Source organism: Buteo buteo, chromosome 17 (genome assembly GCF_964188355.1).
Source record: "Buteo buteo chromosome 17, bButBut1.hap1.1, whole genome shotgun sequence".
NCBI classification, from domain to species: Eukaryota; Metazoa; Chordata; class Aves; order Accipitriformes; family Accipitridae; genus Buteo; species Buteo buteo.
Genome location: NC_134187.1, coordinates 25,613,744 through 25,633,660, shown reverse-complemented (window position 1 = coordinate 25,633,660; position 19,917 = coordinate 25,613,744).

The following is a 19,917-nucleotide window of genomic DNA, read 5'->3' as shown; positions in this document are numbered from 1 at the left end:
TGCCTTCTTGGCAGTTTTCGAACTACTGTCTTATAAAAGTAAATCAACGTATGCATATAGTAAATGTTCTAGCAAGTTAATGCAGCCATACCATCCCAAAACTAGGCAATATAGAGTATTAATACATCACTGCAGGTCAGCCACATATTCTTCATACTGTATCCCAGATGCTTCTGGTAGCTGATACATAATATTCCCTCCCCTTCCCCAGAGCAACTATTTACGTAAAGCATATTACTAATTTGAACTTCAGGATTTTTAAAGTATGTGTCTCCATTAGGATGTGTATTACATTGCCAGACACAGTATATTGAGAGGAATGAACTCATTTGTATGAAATAAGAATCAATCCTAACCTTGAATCAAATCCAGACAAAATATTCTTAAGGTTCAGAAAACTTTATTCTTGACTATTTCATCTACCTCTGTACTTTGAGGATCTGTGAGGATGGAAGCAAAAAAAAAAACCAAGATGACCTACAGGTAAGACTTTCTCCAAAAGTCTATTTTTAATAATACTTCCTTACTAGTCTAATTTGGAAAACTTAAGAAATTATGAAAAAACTATGAATGCTGATCCTAAAATGGAGAATCAGTCCAATGGCTTTTGGATATATATATAACCTTTGTCAATACAAGTGACAAGGATTCCTGTGCTGAATTAATTATGCCAGGTTTAATAAGAAATCAGATACTTATTTTATTTTGCTCAAATACTACTTTGATATATCTGGTGCTTCTATTTACTCTTAAAAAGTATGTAGGATATTTTTGGAAATTCTCAAGCTTCATGAAATGACTAGCTTAACTCTTTCTATACCACATGACCTGAAGCTGGCACAATTTATATTCCTGTGCTAATATTATGTATAAATAACATTTTATTCAGAGCTCAAAGATGTGTCGGTCTCAATAAACAGACTATATAATTATGCAGTGGGAAGTAGCTAATACTAGTTTGATTATTTTTTAACTAGTCTATCAGAGTTAATTTTGCATGAAAGGGGGAGAAGTTCAATTTCCTGTTATTTGGCATTGTTAAGCATTTGAAATTTAGCAAAGATGTCTTCAGGTTGAATTAGAAGCTTTGATATTTTTCTTATGATATTAGGTATCACAGTAATGGATGTAAGACAGAAATGTGTATTCTTTAGCTCTTCTATTGATTTGCAGGGCATCAACAGTGGATCCTTGAAATCTGGACTGTATTTTGAAAGATACTTTGAAATCTCTAAGCTGATGAGCTTCAACTACTTGCTACTGATACACAGTTTGATACACAAAGTAAGAGGTAGTAATACTAGAAACACAGTACATGGATCTCACCACTTAGGAGACCTTTTTTTCCTCACACAATGCAGAGACTTATTTCAGACTGTAACTGGTTATAATGTTCTTCCCGAAATATGAAGAAGCTAAATAAAAGACATAATTTTTAAATTAAAATTTTGGGAACATATTTTCACATTTTCTTTAATTAACCAGTTAATTAAATCATAGCTCTTTTTTGTGGAGTCAGATCTTATTTTAAAGTAGACATGTTTCCATTTCTTATAAAAATGATGCTTTCGTAGCTGCTGAACTGTGACCATATTCCACAGTCTTGCAATGACCTATATAAGCTGAATGTAGGATGATCTGTGAGCAGAGGGAAACTGGAGATCAGAGGAGCATATATGATGTAGTATCATAATGATAGGGGTGAAAAAAAAGATGAGCAAGCAGGCTTTAAAATGTCAGTATTCTGTAGTGACAGGCTTTTCCCTCTTCAGTCTGAGAATAGAAAAGTTTTTGGCCAAATCCTGTTGACATTGACTCCTCCTGAGGATGATCAAAATGTCTAAAACTTCATCTTTCTCCTTTATGCTAATATTTGTACTGTGCAGCAGAAAGCAGAAAAGCCCAGAAGATGTAAGGAAACCAATGCAAATCTGAGCTGCTGACTCTCTGCAGCTGCTTCAGGCTGACATTTGGTAATAAAAGTTGTCTAGGTTGAAGGAAACACAAAATGTAAATAGCATGACTGTCAGAAGAAAATAATAATTGTTAAATCAGCTTGGTTTTACTAATCTCTCTGTATGTTGTTCTTCATAGCAGGAGTAATGAATTTGTAACCTGGAAATAACTAAGTATACTAATTCACAGCATTATTACAGGATATTTACAGACAGGATGAAGTTTCATGTTTACGACAAGTTCCATACTTATGAATTTTAATTCTGTGCTGGATATTGTTCATTCTTTCATTCTCCAGCTGTGAGATCAGTGCAGAACATATAGGGTAGCTCTAATGCTTCTACAGTGTAACTTACACAAGATGAAAAATTTGTGGTAAATAAGAAATTAGTGACATTCTGAAGACTTGCAGAAGAGACAAAATGATCAATTTCTTCATACAACTGAAAAGCATCTGTGGAGCGAGGCGGGGGGGAAGTGTAAGTGCTTCACTTAAAATAGCAGCTAGTTTCACATCACTAACTGAAAAATCTGAAATTGTGATTCACTGGCTAGAAAACTTTGGCATTCTAAACCTACTATTAACCTTCTACAGAGGGCAATTGAGAAAAAAACCCACAGGCAGAAACAATTCAAGCGGTAGCAGCACCACCATCTTCAGGAGAAATCAAAAAGTTGTATATCAGCTCAAGTCACCACTCACCAGGCCATAAAGGCATTGCCTCTTGCTCCTCTTAATTATGGTCCTGCAATATTTATTCACGGGCATAAACTGTGATTTATATCCATTTGGGAATATGAAACCACACCAGTTGATTATAGTGGTAAAATTACTATTCTCCTACACAAGAAAAAGGGTGACATGTCAGACTGAAAATTGTCAATGTTGTCTTTTATCTATTCCTAATAAAATTCTAGCAAAGCCCTTGTCATTCAGATTTTAGAATATGTTAGGTCTATTTCTGCCCAAGGGTCAATGCATTTTGAGAGCCGACTGTGGTACCCAGATAAGATCTTTATGTTATAAAATAATTCTTTGAAAAGGTACACAAACAGTATCAACTGAAATACAGAGCTCTTCCAGTCTTCAAGAAGAACATTGCACAAACTTCTTGGAAAACATGGGAGATCACGCAGAAGTCATCATTATCCATTTATTACTTCAGCTGTATCTCTAAGATACATCTGCTCCAGTATTCTTGCTGGTCAACATGGCAGCTAATAACTATTTTGCACTAGAATAAGGTTGTCTAGGATCTGTGCAGTACTTCACAGGTCCACTCTCCCTTTAGTAAAGGGAGCGTGGGTGATTTTGAGCTAGTAATTCTGCATCATTTCTTCGTCACTTCAGAGCAACAAAGCCTCTGCTGGAATTAAAGAGCAACTATTCCCTTTCACAAGTTTAATAAACTTTTATGTTTTTTTTAAAAAGATACCAAGCTGATTGACAGGGTCCTGCTACTCATCTTGCTGAATGATTCGGAAGTCTGGGTATTTTACCCAGAGGAAAACTGGAGGCTTTTATGAAGTAATACTGTTCAAGATCAAGTTCCTTATCACCAATTGAAACCTCACATTAGTCAAAGACAAAGCTACTTTTTGTCCAGGAAACCTCATACCGGACATATTCTCGGAGTGACTTCCTGGGATGTGAGGTAGCTTCAGATTAAGACATCTGCATTTAGGAGTTTGCAACGCGGGTGTCTACATACATGTGAGGTGACGGTCTAAGTTCCCTTGGGAATCAATGGAGACCTCCTCGGTTCAGGCAGGCCCTGGCAGCCAGGCCCAGCCCACCACCCCAGCTGAGAGCAGGGCAGCTGGGGGCACTGGGCAACCCCAGCCCTGGGGATTGGGCATCTCCCTGCGGCCAGGGCTGGGCCAGGCCATGGGCCTGCAGGTGGGCCCAGCCTTGCAGGGCCCATGGCCGGGCAGAGCCGGGCTGTGGGGAGCTGGAGACCGGCCCTGAAGAGGCATCGCTGGGCAGGGCTGACGGCCTGGGGAGGCTGACGTGGGGTCCTGAGCTGTGGGCAGGGTGTGTGTGGAACCCAGGGAGCTGGGCAGGGACAGTCAGGCCCATGACTGCCCTCGGGGCCTGGACAGCATTTCAAACTCACGAGCATTTGAAGTACATTTGCTTTTTCCAGCTTAGCTCAAAGCAGTCACAAAGAAACGGTGTGGAATTACTAACTCAAAATCACCCACCCTCCCTTTACTAAAGGGAGAGTGGGCCTGTGAACTCCCTGTGCAGATCCAAGGCAACCTTCTTTTAGTGCAAAATAGTTATTAGCTGCCATGTTGTGCTTTCACCTCTTTCTCCCTTCCACCTCTGTTTTCCCAGCTCTTCTCCCTGCCCCTGCTGAGAGAACGCCCCAGCACGAAATGGCAGAGCAGAGCTCTCCTGCTTAGGGGGTCACGGGGCCTTTGGTGCTTGCGGCAGGGAGCAGGGGGGTTTCTGGGGTCCGTGAGTACCCCCCTCCATAGCTCCCTTCAAGTAGCTTCCTTTACCCTCAGAGACAGGGCACCCCCAGTGAGATCACCTGGGCAGCAAGGGGTTTTGAGGTAGAGAAGAGTGAGAGACCTTCCTCCCTATCAACAGGTCTCAAAAACCCCAGCAACCCTCCAGTGAGAATATTTAATATTATTATAATACTCGACAGTATTATGATAATCACCAGCTTGATAGATATTCATGATTAAAAAAATTTCTGGTTTTCCTTCAATTTATTTCACTGTTTTCTTCATTAAAGATGGAAGAATGACTCTTCACTCTGCTTCCATCTAAGCAAAGCATTAGTACAAAGATAATTAGTGATCCAGCCCTAACAGTTGCCAACAGAATAGCTTGTTGCAGAGTTGTTAACAATAGCTGAAAAAGCATTGAACTATCTTCTGTGATTGAGCACATGTTTTATATTTGGCATCGCTGAAGTTACTTCTCTTGTACTTTGAAGTTAAAATTACAGAAATGGGAATTCGAGACTGAACCCTTGAAATATACTTATCCACTGCACTTTGTAGTAAAGTGGGAGATGTGATTCACTATTTTTCTGTCTCTTTTCCTTAGGGAATCATAAGCCTTTCTTTTTTGTCTCTCTTTTTTTTTTCTTTCTTTTTTTTTCCCCTCACAAAAAAGAGTGCAAATTTCCCAGAATTTTAGCCATCAAAGCCAGTAAGTTGAATATAACTATGTTATGCTGAAGTGGGATGGTCAGATAATGAGTAGAGAAGTAGTTCCATTATGGCATGTTGTCTTTAAAAATTAGCCAAACGGTGGGAATACGGATTTTTGTTTTCTTTAGCAGAGTATGTAAGAAGAAAAGGTAGTAAGAGCTCCTTTCAGCTGATAGCCAGAGAGGTTTGCAATTGAATTGAAGAGTCTCCCTCATGCTAAGAGGTATAATAAAGACTAACTAGTAAAGCCTGGTGTCCATTTACTTATGAAATCTGACACTTTTTATTTGAAAGCCCTGATTGCTTACCACCCCAGAAGAAGTGGTTACTGATGATGTGGAAAGTTAAATTTAAATTTATTGTGAAAATTCATAGGATATAGTGGGTGTATGGTACTATATTAAAATTTTCTAAAATTTCAGAATTTTTGTATGATCCATAGCAGACATTTCCAAGGTGCTGGCTCAAAGTAAAAGTTATATTGTTCTGCAGATCTGTTAAGGTAACGACGTTTGAACCAATGAATTTGGGAAACCATGTTTTCTTTCCACCCTGCTATGCGAAACTTTGGATCTTAGTGGAGGTAAATTAAAGTGTGAAATTGGAACCAGGACTGGTAGGACCCCAATCTAGAATTGCTGCATGCAAACTGGGATAAAATCCTGAAGTATTAAATTATTGTTTCATATGCATTTCCTGCTTATTCTATAGCAAAGAATCAAATAGGCATCAGTAGACTCTATCAAGACTCAGCTAAGATGCATAATAATGTGTTCCACATGTAGGCAGTTCTGAAAGGACAGACTTTTTGCAGTGATGAGTCTCTGAAAGAGCAAACCCAACATATAAAATGAATATTCTTTGAGGATTAGAGGAAATAATAGGCATTTTCTATGTTTACAGTGGCCTAAATCATTCTTTCAAGCAAAATCAGCAAGGAATAAGTTGGGGGTTTTTTTCTGTTTGAATTTAAAACTGTAATACTCTCTTAAAAAAGAGATTTCTTTAGGACACTAAGAAGGTTAAAAATAGCTTTGCAGGCCAGAACAAGCACCATTTACTGCACTTTTCACACTCTTACTGCTGAGATAGCATGGTAATCATGTGAGATATATGTATGTCTCATCATTAATTTAAACATTTTTCATTCTCTTCATTATGAAGTATGAAAAGACTGTACTTTAGTCTTAGGCATACCCAAACCTTAATTCCTATGTACTGTTAAACCAGTGGCATTTGAAGGGAATCTCTTCCATCGCATGCAAGCACTTCATTTTCACTTCAGAATCATTGGCAACTTTATGTGATTCTTATGTGAATCAATCCAGTTTTTACAGTATGCATTAGGACATGACAGGATGGCTGTTCTCAAGACCTAAACCTGCTCCTCCCGGTCCTCCCTGCCACATCTCAGCCTTAGGAGGCCCTATAGCATTCTCAGAATCATACAGTCATGGAATAGTTTGGGTTGGAAGGGACCTTTAAAGGTCATCTAGTCCAACACCCTGCAATGAGTAGGGACATCTTCAACTAGATCAGGTTCCTCAGAGCCCTGTCCAACCTGACCTTGAATGTTTCCAGGGATGGGGCATCTACCACCTCTCTGGGCAACCTGTTCCAGGGTTTCACCATCCTCATTGTAAAAAATGTCTTCCTTATATCTAGTCTAAATCTACCCTCTTTTGGTTTAAAACCATTACCCCTTTTCCTACACAACAGGCCCTGCTAAAAAGCCTGTCCCCATCTTTCTTATAACCCCCCTTTACATATTGAAAGGCCACAATAAGGTCTCCCCGGAGCCTTCTCTTCTCCAGACTGAACAATCCCAACTCTCTCAGCCTTTCCTCACAGGAGAGGTGTTCCAGGCCTCTGATCATTTTTGTGGCCTTCTCTGGACCGGCTCCAAGAGGTCCATGTCTTTCCTGGGCTGAGGACCCCAGAGCTGGACGCAGGGCTCCAGGTGGGGTCTCACCAGAGCAGAGTAGAGGGGCAAGATCACCTCCCTCAACATGCTGGCCAAGGTTCTTTTGATGCGGCCCAGGATATGGTTGGCCTTTGAGGCTGCGAGCACACATTGCTGGGTCATGTCCAGCTTTTCATCCACCACTACCCCCAAGTCCTTCTCTGTAGGGATGCTCTCAACCCCAGCCTGTATTGATACTCAGGGTTGCCCTGACCCAGGTGCAGGACCCTGCATTTGGCCTTGTTGAACCTCATGAGGTTCACATGGGCCCACCTCTCAAGCTTGTCCAGGTGCCTCAGGCATATCAACTGCACCACTCAGCTTGGTGTGGTCTGCAAACTTGCTGAGGGTGCATTCAATCCCACTGTCTATGTCATTGATAAGAATATTAAACAGTACTGGTCCCTATATGGACCCCTGAGGGACACCACTCATCACTGATCTCCATCTGAACATTGAGCTGTTGACCCCTACCTTCTGTATGCCACTATACAACCAATTCCTCACCCACTGAACAGTCCATCCATCTAATCTGTATCTCTCCAATTTAGAGAGAAGGATGTTGTGGGGGACCCTGTCACAGGCCTTCCAGTTCTTTTTGTCTTTCCCATATGTCCCACAAATAGACTAAGAAATAAAAATTAGTTTCCCACAGCATTCTTCTGGAGAAACTGGCTGCTCCTGCTTTGGATAGGCATACTCTTTGCTGGGTAAAAAACTGGCTGGATGGGCGGGCCCAAAGGCTGGTCATGAATGGAGTTAAATCCAGTTGGCAGATAGTCACAAGTGGTGTTCCCCAGAGCTCAGTATTGGGGCCAGTTCTGTTTAATATCTTTATCAATGATCTGGATGAAGGGATTGAGTGCACCCCTCAGCAAGTTTGCAGACAACACCAAGCTGGGTGGGAATGTTGATCTGCTGGAGGGTAGGAAGGCTCTACAGAGGGATCTGGACAGGCTGGATCGATGGGCCAAGGCCAATTGTATGAGGTTCAATACGGCTAAGTGCCGAGTCCTGCACTTGGGTCACAACGACCCCATGCAGCGCTACAGGCTTGGGGAAGAGTGGCTGGAAAGCTGCCTGGCGGAAAAGGACCTGGGGGTCCTGGTTGACAGCCGGCTGAATATGAGCCAGCAGTGTGCCCAGGTGGCCAAGAAGGCCAATGGCATCCTGGCCTGTATCAGAAATAGTGTGGCCAGCAGGAGCAGGGAAGGGATTGTCCCCCTGTACTCGGCACTGGTGAGGCTGCAACTCAAGTCCTGTGTTCAGTTTTGGGCCCCTCACTACAGGAAAGACATGGAGGTGCTGGAGCATGTCCAGAGAAGGGCAACGAAGCTGGTGAGGGGCCTGGAGCACAAGTCTTATGAGGAGCGGCTGAGGGAACTGGGGTTGTTTAGCCTGGAGAAAAGGAGGCTGAGGGGAGACCTTATTGCTCTCTACAACTACCTGAAAGAGGTTGTACCGAGGTGGGTGTTGGTCTCTTCTCCCAAGTAACAAATGATAGGACAAGAGGAAATAGACTCAAGTTGTGCCAGGGGAGGTTTAGTTTGGATATTAGGAAAAATCTCTCCACCGAAAGGGTTGTCAAGCATTGGAACAGGCTGCCCAGGAAAGTGGTTGAGTCACCATCCCTGGACGTATTTAAAAGATGTGTAGATATAGCACTTCAGGACACGGTTTAGTGGTGGACTTGGCAGTGCTACGTTAATGGTTGGACTTAATGATCTTAAAGGTCTTTTCCAACCTAAATGATTCTATGAGTCTATGATTGTGAACCCAGTTTAAAAGATGAACAAACTTTAACATGGAATACATCAGTCCTGCTGCATTCTCCCTCTCTCTCTGTCCACATCTGCCTTCTCTAAGCTGAAAACTAATCTGCCAAAAAAAGTCATTACAAGCATTGCTTCTTTGATATGGTTTACAGGATAGCTATACCAATGTTTTTCCATCACAAAAGGGAGAAGCATGTGGCAGCAGGAGGGCAAAACTCTTCCTTACAGTGGCATGGCTCTTTTACATTAGATTAAAATATTTATTGAAGAACTTTAGCCTCTTATTATACTTACAACCCATTGTTAGCCCCAAGCTTTTTCTGTGGAGCTCCTTCCTAGCCAACTTAGTCCCCATTTTGTCTTTGTTTTTTCCTTTCTAGTTTTATTTTATATAACTAACTTCAGACTGTTTGGTCAATTGAGCAAAATAATTCTGAAGGTGGTTGCCTTACCCAGAGTGCTTCCTACTCACCCACCTTGCTTTTAGCACAGATTTTGTGTGTGGTCTCTTCTCCAGCATTTGAGCTATTAGTGAAAATCCAGAATGGGCCTATAAAAGAATTTGATACATATAGCTTCCAAAGATAGCCAGAAACTACTGAACACTACACTTTGATCAGTTTTTTTTTGTCCAGTCTTTTCACCATTGTAAGATAATTTTAGCTGCAGTACATTTCCATAGTAGAGATATGAAATATCTTTTGCTTTTCCTATCGACGCTACACTGTCAAAGAAGATGAGATGATTTTGACAGGCTATGCTTTTGTACTTCCTTTTGAGATGTTTCCTATCGTATTTTCTTCAGGCGCTAATTAAATGATTGTTTAATACTTTTCCACAGTATCTGTCTGGTTTCATTTGTACAGTTCTACTTTTTCCTCATTCTGAAGAAAAAATACTATATTTACTGTTCCCCAGTCTTCCAGTGTTCACTGTCACCTCTGTCTCTCTCCTCTGAAGTTCTCTTAGATAATGAATTGCAAATGATTCAGGGATCACTTTTGCTACTTCCTTTAAAACTGTGGATTGAAATCCATCCCATTTACTGTCTTGAATATGTCTCATTGTTCTAAGTATTCTGTAACCTGTGCTTTCTTCTGCTGGCCTGAGCTACCCTATTATAAAGTTTGCTTTACATGCATGGTTGCTATTAATCTTTTTGCCCAAAGGCTCATACCAAAAAGGCAGTAAATATTTTGACTTTATTAGTATTACTCATTATTTATTCACACTCCCTCTTAAATAATTGATCTATATTTTCCCTCAGCTTACTCCTAATGAAATAGAATGTGCTTTCTTTTCATATTGCTTTCTTTGTGTCTTGGTAAGATCTTAAACCATCTCTTTTCTGCATTTTTTGCCTACATTATTTTGCTGTTTATTTAGACTCTCCCTCATTCATGTGTTCATGCTTCTGCTTTTTGTAGAGCTCTTTGTTATCAGTTTAGGCAAGATCTCTGAATGCTGCTGTGGGGTCTTCTGCTTATTATCTCCTCTCTGTCTCACATTGCCACTGCCTGTGATACTGCCTATTGAGAATCTGCAAGCTCTCTTACCTTTCTTCTTTCTGTATTCTCTTGATCCACCTCATTATTTCTCTGCGTTGTAGCGATGAGTCACTGTGGACTCCCACGTCTCTCTCTTGGGCATTTGCTCCTTATACTGGGCCCTCAAAATACCCTGTTGCAGAAAGAGCTGTAGCTATGTTTGTCCCTCACAAAGGAGAAAGAAAAGGTAGAGTTGTTAGTTTTTCATTAATGCAAATAGATACAAACAGATAACCCACTAGACTGGTGTAAGTTACTCAGTAAAATTATTTTTCTGTGTGAATAAATTTTGATTTTGCTCACTAATTGATATTGTTTTATTGTAATATTGCTTGTGGACTACTTATGAGTCATTTGCTTGGAGTATGGTGTTGTATATCTTGTCATCTACTTGCCTCGTGTAAGCCTTCAGTTACACAGTTGCTTTATTCTCAAATGCTTTTCAGGGCAGTCCTCAGACATTTCTGATGTACACACATATTCATATTAGTTATGGACCCATAGCTTGCATTCCTGGCATTTTTAAAAAGTAAATTAGAAAGGGGTATTTTTTCTCTGAATAATGAAAAGGTTAATGTTAATTGTTAAACAAAACCTTAATGTTTAAAATTCACAAATAAAATATATGCCTTTATATCTGCTTGAAGGCAATACTCAAGCTTCCCTAACATGTATGAGAATTGTAATTTAACTGCAAAGTGAACTCTGCCAAAGCATTTGAATTATCTGTTACACTTGATTACTTGTAGAAATATCCCTACATTCTTCATTACCCTTACTACATGGACCTATTGTAGTCCCACGTTACAGCAATTTCTTTCCTTTTAGAATCCAGACTCCGAAATGCTGCCATAAAATTGTCTTATCTGTCCCTCATTACCTTCATTGTTGAATCCCTTTGGTAACTTCCTCTGCATTTCCAGTTGGGTTAATTTTCTCACTCCAGTCTCTGACTTTTCCCTGCTTTCATACATTCTCAGTTGCCTTAATCCAACACCATTTAAATGCTCTCTTTGGTTTTTGTTATTTTTATTTTCCTTCTGGAGCTCACATCTTTGGTAAGCCAACTTCCACCCTTTGCTTTGAAATTGTTCTTGCACCAGTGATAACATATCCATCAAACAAAGAAGTGAAATGAAAAAATTTTGTAATCCTCTTTCTTGACAAACATGTCTTCCTAGTAAATGAAATATCATGTCAGCAGGGATTTTATTTACATGCTTTATTTATCACGAGTTTTTAAGATCTCAAATAAATGCAAAGAATGGAAGGTTGCTGCAATTCTCAACAGAACACAAATGCTATTTTGCAGTTCAAAGTTTCAAGAGGATCTTCGTATAAATTAATTTTCCTCTTTTTTCCTATCAAATGAACCAGATGTTTTCTGTTACAGCACTTGTGTATCTCCAACTTGCTGGTGCCAGAAGTCCACTGAGGAAAAGATTTTACTGGAGGAGGCAACAGTAGGCTCCTACGCTGCATGGAATGAGTAAATGGCAGGCTTAAAATTGTAATAAAATGCTGTGATGTTGGGCCAACCACCCAACAACATGGCAGTCTAGAGGGACTTGAAAACAAGTCATGTTATTAATTCTTTTCCTGCCAGATTTTAGGATTTATTAATTTTAGAGACGAAAAGCAATATAGAGTTACTTTTAAGTTTCCACTCTAAAGTGGGAACTCATGTTTTATGGCATTTCCTAGAGGCAAATGGTCAACAGTTCTGGGGAGTAATTTTTGCTTTTTTTGGTTGTAAGGCAACAGCAAATGGCTATTAGAGGTGACCCTATGATGAGGACAAGGAGTTATAATAAGAGTTAAATATTTATTGTTATTTGCTAATACCTAGCTTTGTTTTGAACTATGTGAGGAAGTTGTATTTGCTAACAATAAAATATTCTCCTCTCTGCAGAAACTTTCAGTTATATAACTTGTAATCTGATCCATGTTGCGGGGAAGTAAATGATGTTACTTCGATAGAGGGCAGTAACAGCAGGATACACCTGGTAATTCATACAACCATCTGACTACAGACCCAGAAGGGAAAAGAAATGGAGAAAAGCATTTGTTCAAAAAATTTTACTGGTTCACAGCTGACTCTGGTGCTCTTTAGTAAAACCAATGCAGAAGTTGGCAAAGGTAATGAAACCTATGAAAAAATTTCTGGATAGGCCATGCACATTCTCAAGTGCCGAGAGAGTTCGAGGTTGTCACTAATAGATGTGATATGTGAGTCTGAGATCTTTAGTAAGTAACAGAGATTATTCTATGAGACCTGTGAAAGACAAGCATCAGCAAGAGAAGAAAGTGGGAATGCAACAGGAATGGTCTCATGAGACTCAGAGCTGATGCATGTAGATTCAGTACAGGGGTATGTAGATTCAATATAGAGGTATGTAAATTCAATACAGTTAATAATCACAAAGATAAAATAATAAGTGATTCTAACTAGGCTGGATTTGGAACCTGGTACTTGATTTTGGAATACTTTTTCGGATTCCACACCATAATTTGTATTTGGGGGATTTGGAATACATATTAGGAAAAAGTCCAAGGACATAAGTGTTTTGTCCATTTTACAGCTAAGTAAGTCCCTCAATTACTAAAAGCTAGAAACTGACTTTTAGTAGTGCTCCCTGCCCTTAGTCACATTTGAAAAGATTTCTCTGACTAGCCAGCAATTTTGCCAGCAAAAGACTGGCAAACCTGAGAATAATTCTTGTTGTAATTTCCTTCTTTGTCTAGTACTGGATTAAAACCAGTACAAAATTTTAAGCTCTGTGCATTTAAATTTAGGTGCTATTCTAAGACCAACATGCATTCCAGCTGTAGAAAAATTCATATCAATTAAGTTATAGCAGAGATGGATGTGGCTGAAAGTGATTCAGTAGAGGTTTAGCCAATGCTGAAGATGCTATTCTACTCTGATCTGCCCAAATATAATTGATCAGTTTTTAGGGCCTGTGGTGGGTTGACCTTGGCTGGATGCCAGGTGCCCACCAAGCGGCTCTATCGCTCCCCTTCTCAGCAGGATGGGGGAAGGGAGAAAATAAGATGGAAAAAAACCTCGTGGGTCAAGATAAAGGCAATTCAAGAAAGCAAAAGCAAAGACCGCATGTGGAAGCAAAGGAAAACAAAAAGATTTATCCTCTACTTCCCATCAGCAGGGGATGTCCAGCCACTTCCTGGGAAGGAGGGCTTCAGTACGTGTAGCGGTGGCTCTGGAAGACAAATGCCTTAGTAACAAATGTCCCCTCCCCTCCTCCTTTCTCTTAGCTTTTATTGCTGAGCAGATGTCATATGGTCTGGACTGTCCCTTTGGTCAGTTTGGGTCAGCTGTCCTGGCTGTGTCCCCTCCTCTCAGCCTACTGGTGAGGGGGATGTTGGAGACACAGCCTTGATGCTGTGCGAGCACTGCTCGGCAGCAGCCAAAACACTGGTGTGTTATCAACACTCTTCTAGCAACCAATACAGAGCACAGCACTACGAGGGCTGCTATGGAGAGAATGAACTCCATCTCAGCCAGACCTAATAAAGTGGTTTGATATTGCTAAAGATCTTGCGCTTCTTGTTACATTTCAGCAAACATATGGTTTTCAAATTCATGGGGAAGCCTGCAGAAGCATGTCCAAGAAATGAATAGATGTTTCCTTTGGCTGTGATCCTATATAACAATGATCACAGAATCACAGAAAATCATTTACCTGATGTAATTCCCTCAAGTTTTAGGCCAATCCTGATAAGTGTTTGTCCCTGGAAATATTTAGAAATGAACTAGTGACCAATGTATGATAATTACCTAACACTATAGTTATAAAGGAAGTCTGAATGCTTCTCTAATAAGTTTTTCTCAAGAGTCAAAATTAATGGCTTTTTGTTTATTCATTGGAAGTCCTCCAATTCAGCACGTTGGTAAGGTTCCAGGCAGCTCTGTGGCTCAGAGGGACTCTCCAAAATGATTGTCTCTTCCCATTGTAAAAATGAGAAATGCCCAAGATCTCTTTTAAAAAACTCAATTGCAAGTTTTCTTTGATTTAATTGACTACTGATCTCAAGAAATGTTTCCCTGGTACAATCTCTATGTAACTGTGCTAATAGCATTTAATGTGACAGGATACATTTCAATTTCTAGAAATAGAAGTTTACCATTTATTTAATATTGTGCTTATAGAACCTTTAGGAGCATTTCATTTTTCAAAACTGTCCATTCCGGAAATATTTACACACTTTTGTTGAATGCAAAGCATGTAACCTGGTCTTCCTCTTAAAAGCTTTTCAGCCTTCCACCAGAAGATGCTTAGATGGATTGTGGTTCAACTAGCTATAGAACCATTCTAAGAAAAAAAATCCCAAGTAGTAGGAAATATTTTTTTAAAATCAGGTGACTTTTATCTTCAGTATTTGAATTAGCATCTGCTTATGCTTTTTTAAAACATAACTATTATCAGTGTTAGGAAGGCTGAAATTTTAGAGTTCTTCCTCATGTATTGTGAGCCCACAGCAAAATGTATCTTTATTAGAATTTCCCCCTACCTACAGATACTGCCTTACTATGTTGTTAGTTGAGTAAAGCTGTGTTAGTTAATCACTTTCAATACCTGATTTCTGCCTTTTACCTTGAAATTCAGGTGCCTTTAGGATCACATTATTGTTAAGATGTCTGGAGAAAGTGCAGGTGTTTTAGTCACATGGGCAATGTTGAAACTGAAGCTCTAAGAGTTTCCTGGATTGCTTCATATGTACAAATAGTTTTTAAAAAACATTTCAGCTTTACTGCAGATACTGCAACAGGAATATTTGTAAGAACCTTTTGTGCATAACCCCTCAGTAAATTTCTGGTAGATTTTCTCTTCAGTGAAGACATAGCAATGAAGCAAAACCCAGTATTTGCTGTATCAGAGAACAGAGTGGGTCTTCCTACTTTCTCATTTTCGATGTTTTCAAACACCAAAGTCCTGGGATATCACCGAACTACTGAAATCAGCCTTGGTTTTCTCTCAAAACTTACTTCCTTTCTCATTATGGCCTTAGCTTCAAAGAAATGCAATTGTAAAAAATACTTGGAGTTATTTTTGAAGGATGTGCAGGATTTGAGCCTTTTAGGGATATATTTTCAATCATTTTTACACAAATAAGTTAGCAACACAAATGTTTCTTCTTTTTTTTTACTTAAAAATAGGAAAGCTAGGATTTTCACATAACCAAGGAATTATGGTTAAGGTTCAGCTATCTAATAAAATGAGTTTCACTGTAAAATCAGAAACATTGCCAAGTACTGTTTGACTTTCTTTTCTTTTCCCCTTCATTTCGCTTATTTTTCTGTCTGCTACAGAAGTCTTTGATGGGGTCATTAATTTGCAGGGTGAAAAAATTTCTCTAGCTATGGAGGCAGTTAAAACAAATCTATTGTTGAAGTTTCCAAATTGTGTGAAGCATAATTGTGACATCTGAAAGAGGAGGTAAAAGACAGAATCTAAAATGGTACTTTTGGTGATTTGGATAACTTTAGCTACATTTGCAGGGAATACTTGCAGTAAAGCCAATTTTAAATAACATTTGAAGTTTGATTTTTAGTTTGCATAGCTAAGATGATGGCAAATTCTGAAGATCATACTTGAAACAGTTTATAGGAGTTGGTGTTTGGCAAAACCCGCAAAGTTCAGGCCAGGTCAAGGTTATACTGGTACATTAGTGCCTGGATTGAAGATATAGGCTTACTCTATTGATTTGATGTACTAACTTCAGAAATTACGTTCTGGATTGAAATTTTATTTTCAAACACTTAATACTTCAGAGAATTTAAATCTGGGGATTTAGCCTAAACTCCTTTAACCATCTTAAAGCATAGCTGAAAATATAGTCAAAGAGCATTACTAATTCTAATAAATAAAATTCTCAAGTTTAAAATTTTTTCCTTATGCTGACATGATATGAAATGCAGAGCTCCACTCTTTCCATGCTTCTAGTCTTTATTGCTGACAATTTTGTTACAGAAGCATGCTGTTGTTTCACTTGAAAGACATCCTTTTTACTTTGCCCTGTATTCAGGGCAAATGCCTAACTTTCAAGATCACGTTGAGCAAAATAATGATCAGCTGTTCCCAGAAGCATTGTTCACTTCAAGGCTAAATCTCTTTTTGTTCAGCATCTACTTTCTTATTAAACACAAACAGGAAATAGATGCCTGTTTCATATATGGTGTTTGGTATTTATTTCTCTCAATAATCTAATGTAACTTTCTTTTCAAAACTGTTATGCGCATAATTATAATAAATCAAGGAAAATGATAGTGCCACATAGAAAAATTAATTTAGGTGACTATGACTGATTCATTCTGTCCATGACCCAAATACATATCACAATCTCTTAAAACTGAAAAAATCCTCCGTAGAAGTATGACAAGTGTGAAGAAAGGTGAAAAAAATCTTAGAAATGATATGCACTTTGCTTAAACAAGAATACTTACAATGTTGTATTGTGTAGATATGTCTCCTTCCTTTCTGTCTAATACAGAACCCTGTTCTGAAATATGCTTTAGGATGATTGTGACTTTACACGGAGAAACAATAAGTGTGACTTCAGCAGACTTCCCTGCTTGATTTGCTCATTTGTAATGCCATCCTTCCCAATCATGCTTGTCTCTTCTGATATACTGCCTCTCATGAAAACTGTGAGCTCTGTAAATGTCTCTATAATGACTAGCTCACTGAAACCCTGGTCCTTGATGGCAGCTACCACAATGCAAATAATAAATAATAATAATGTCTGTACATAGCTACAGCAAAGTCAGTGAAGCATTGCATGTACCTGGATATACAGGGATTCTAATAATATTGGATAGGGGTCAGATCTTTTCCCTGTATCACATGGCACTGTGTCAAAGCAGGAACTGGAGCGCAGCTTCTGCAATCAGATCTATATTTGAATCTTTACTGAGTTTAGTGAATCTCTGTGAGCATACTGATCCACTCTTCCATATTTATTGAGTAAAATACTTTTACCCTTTGTAGTCTATATACTTCAGTAATGTTACATGCACATTAACTACTCTCTTTTCTATAAATTACTGATAAAGCAACATCTTCTAAATAATGTATTCTGAAATTTGAAGAGTATATGCTTAACTCCTATTCTTAATTCCATTTTATTTAAATACTGTAACCTGAAATTCCTATGCCAGAATAAATATTGAAGAGGGCTGAACAAAATTTCAAGCAATGCCTGTCAACATTACTTAAAGGTTTGACCCTGCAGATTCTGAACTCTTAACACCCTCATTAGAATAATTGTAATGACATTTTCAAGATGCAGTGATTGAAGAATCTGTGGTCTTAGCTGTTTTGAATATGTGCTTCATCAGGCTAAAAGTCTAAACTGTTGGCATTGAGATGCCTCAACAGTAGTTATGTTCCATGTATTTTCATTTAGTAGTGCTGTGCCTTCATAAAAGATTTCATTTGGTAGCCACACCTCTGCCAGACATCTTTAATGTGTATGTTTCTCTAGAAAGTTATGGTATTTAATAGAAACTGCCCTTGCTTTCAAGCTACCCTAGATTTAAAGTCACAGAAACAAATAATTTAAATTTAATAGAAACTGCAACCTCTAAACAAAGATACATGATATGTGCATGCCCATGTGCTGCATTGTTAAAAACCCCACTAAAATAACACCAGGATTAGAAAAACAGTTCTTTAGTTTCAAAGGTTTGATTGCCAGCAGTGAACTAGAAAAGGAAATGTTTTCAATACAAGACTTTTTATATGCACTGGATCCCTACATCAGACACCCTAATTTACATTTTGGAATCACTTTCTGTTCTGATTACTTGCTCTTGCTGAGCAGTGAAAAAAATGTCGGATTAAAAAGTACAATAATAGAGCTATCTTGCCAGACTCATTGCATTCAGACAACTGCAAGGCTTCCTCCCCTCACAGTAATTTGACTGAGAATATATACCCACTGTGTTGAGATTTATGCACTGGGAATGGAGCACAGAATTATTCCAAAAACTTCCCAAAATTTTGAAAGCAAAAGCCTTTCAAGTCTAAAGCAGTGTTACCATTGCTTAAATGCCATTTGTAGGCAATAAGCAAACTACTGCTAATGTATTCAGGTTCAGTACTTTCACTCTACAGCAAGTGTGTTAACATATAAAACAACAGTAACCGGTCCTCTGGGAAATTCAGTAGTCCAATACAGCAGAGTAGTTATTTCTGGAAAGCTATTTTTATATATGGAACACTACTGGGCTGTGTAGGCTGCTGTAATATTTTGCTATTAGGTGAACACATTGAAAGATTTTAATTGGCGTGTGATTTCAGCTGTCTTCCCAGGGGAACAGTGGTAACTTTATGTACTGATTCAGTTCACTGTACCTGTAGAACTACTGTTAAAGGAAAACCAGGGGCTTGGCTCTTTTGAAAGAGGATAATATGACTAATTTTCCAACAAGCAAAAAAAGAGAGAAGCCCCTGAGTACCCTTTAAACAGTGTGTCTTCTATTAACTTATTTATATATTTAACTTAAGGAATTTTTACAAAGTTTATATTTTCCACCATGTTGTATGCTGTCAATGGCCAGAATTCCCTTGACACAAAAACTGGCCCATTGTGAAACTAAGTTGTTCTTGCAGACCACTGGATAGACATATGTGGTAGCTGTGCTGGGGGATTCCTTTTCTTATGTTGAAATGCTTCTGCTCTTAGAAAGGAAGAAGAGTATCTACTCTTTCCATCCTGGTACAGGGAATGAGTTAGATCTGTGTGAAAGGAATACAGTTAATTTATTACTTCTGTCCTAAAAGAGCTTGTGAAAGATGTGTAGGGTTAAACGTGTCACTGATTAAAAACCTACTGAAATCCCTTAAATAAAGTCAGGCTTGGTTTGACTTGCAAGATTGGCACTTTGCTTGTTTTTTGGGCAAGATACTTTTTCATGTTCAACACAAAGAACAGGCAAGAGACTTACGATGCTTGGTTCTTCAACTCAAATGAATAGGTTCTGGGATTCAGGTGGCTGGTGATTCTGACAGTTTTGGGGATGAAAAAAATATCCCACATAGATAAAACGCTCCTTTAGATCAGATAACTTTTCTCTGCAGTCATTACATGAGGTGAACTGTTATGATTCAGTGAAATGCTGAAGCTATTTTTCATGTATCATGCCAGGCAGCAGTGCTATTTGTCTCTATTAGGACTCTCCACACAGCCTAAGTAGGATGGCTGTTTACTCACTGTAGTGCTTATTGTACTCAGTTGTGAATAGTTAGTTCCCCCTTGCCACCATTTTCTTCTTTTTCTTCACTGAAAATGTAAATTTATCCCATAGTGAAATGTTACTATAAATTGAGATCTGTGCAATTTTTTTTTTTCCCAAGACCTAGGCAAATAAAAAAATGCGACTCTCAAACTCAGCCACTTCTTCTTAGGTGATTCCTGCTGCTCATGTATTTGCAGCTCTTTAAACTCTCTCCCTTTAAACTGTGGCTGCTTGTGCTGT